This window comes from Pinus tabuliformis, chromosome 8 (genome assembly GCF_031772625.1).
Source record: "Pinus tabuliformis cultivar Carrire ecotype Pingquan chromosome 8, CPIR1, whole genome shotgun sequence".
Taxonomy (NCBI): Eukaryota; Viridiplantae; Streptophyta; class Pinopsida; order Pinales; family Pinaceae; genus Pinus; species Pinus tabuliformis.
The window spans coordinates 761,687,433-761,688,075 of NC_142294.1; positions in this window are offsets into that span (position 1 = coordinate 761,687,433).

Here is a 643-nt window from a genome sequence, read left to right on the forward strand (position 1 = left end):
ATGAAACAGCTTTTGAGCCAACACTGATCTCTTTTCATAGGAGTTGCGAAGTTCTTGGGTTAGGGCCGAACCCAAGATTTCCCAGTACCTCCTTTGTGTACTTATATGTTTTTGCTTCCATTCATGAGTTAATTTCTGTTGCATAGATTCATTTTACTCTGTTAGGTTAGGTTGCTTTTGATGGTTAGAATAATTGTTTTGTTTCAATTGCTAAGTAGGTTACTATAGTGACAAAATAAGATTCAAAAAGGCCACAACAGGCCCTGATCTCCTTTCTCCCTTCTTGGGACTATGATTTGAGGTCAAGGCACTATTGTTGCCACCAAAACCACAGTTTTTGCTCTTCCATGCAACTGATAGTGTGATACTTTGAGTTGGAAAGGTTGATATTGGTTAGATTCCTTTTCTTAGATCATTTCATGTTATGTTACCATAGTTCTGTCGCATGCTTTTCTGTTCATAAGGTATTGTTCAACATTTTCTGTTTGTAGGTCAAAAATTAGGTCAAGCTAGACAAAATTCTGTTTTTAGTTCTTTCTTTAGTCAGATTTGATAAGTAAATGTGCAGATCTCTTGCAGGACATCTCAACTCACCATCCCTCCATAAAACAGCCAGCACCAGCTCACTTCTCCTAGATTTCCC